Source organism: Saccopteryx bilineata, chromosome X (assembly GCF_036850765.1).
Source record: "Saccopteryx bilineata isolate mSacBil1 chromosome X, mSacBil1_pri_phased_curated, whole genome shotgun sequence".
NCBI classification, from domain to species: Eukaryota; Metazoa; Chordata; class Mammalia; order Chiroptera; family Emballonuridae; genus Saccopteryx; species Saccopteryx bilineata.
This window is the reverse complement of record NC_089502.1, coordinates 23,791,809-23,792,792: the sequence shown is the minus strand read 5'-3', so window position 1 is coordinate 23,792,792 and position 984 is coordinate 23,791,809. Positions and strand designations below refer to the sequence as shown.

The following is a 984-nucleotide window of genomic DNA, read 5'->3' as shown; positions in this document are numbered from 1 at the left end:
AAATGCTGCTGCACTCATTAAAAATAGTAATTTCAGCTTCAGCAGCATTTATGCCAAAGATTTCAGTAAAGGACAAGTAACTTAGATTGTTGAGAAAATTTTCTCATGAAGTTTTATGTCTGCTTGTAAAAATACATACTAGAGGTTCCCAGCTATCTCTCACCAAATCTCAATAGACTTTTCTTTCTTTCTTTCTTTCTTTCTTTCTTTCTTTCTTTCTTTCTTTCTTTCTTTCTTTCTTTCTTTCTTTCTTCCTTTCTTTCTTTCTTTCTTTCTTTCTTTCTTTCTTTCCTTCTTTCTTTCTTTTTCTTTCTTTCTTTCTTTTTTAAATTGACATTTCTTTATTTTTTAAAAAAATTCAGGTACCATTCTGATCACTAATGGTCCAAGAACATTCAAATTATAAACCAAAAAGAAATAGATGTTAAAGATTGGTATTCAAACATTATAACCAATGATAACATACTTACCTATGATCTCACTGATATAAAACCACATCCACACCTCAGTGGCCACGAAACCATTCAGTAGAACTTCCTTAATTGTGAGCTGTTTGAAGTTACCAGTTTGAGCATTACTGGCTATTTTTTTCAAGCTCTGAATTGCTGTCAGGCTCTCCGCAGGGGTTGGAAGAACCAACTAATGTTGGCATAATGCCAAAATGTGGCCAATCAAGACTTCAAGTAAGTCACAGCAGCGTTTATCAGGATGGGGGACTTCTCCACAAGGTTACAGACAAACTGAGTCATGGTTCTAGGATAGAAAGTCTGTGGCTTTGAATGGCTGGCTGAATGTCACCCCTCTCCCAGGAACCCAATAACCTTTTCTTTACTCGCATATTTTTCTCATCCTCACTGACACTGACTACCCTAATGTATTGATTTTTTTCTTTTTTTGGTATTTGGCTTTCATGACCCAGACCTCTGCTAGTTTTTCTTCCATCCCCTTGCCCATATTTCTTTCATTTCCTGGTTCCCTCTTTTC

At 35.7% G+C, this 984-nt stretch overlaps 1 pseudogene; it reads right to left on the bottom strand.

Moving 5' to 3' along the window:
* Positions 1 to 438: 438 nt before the first annotated feature.
* On the bottom strand, positions 439 to 749 carry LOC136317446 (ATP synthase subunit g, mitochondrial pseudogene; annotated as a pseudogene).
* Between the last annotated feature and the right edge of the window lie 235 nt (positions 750 to 984).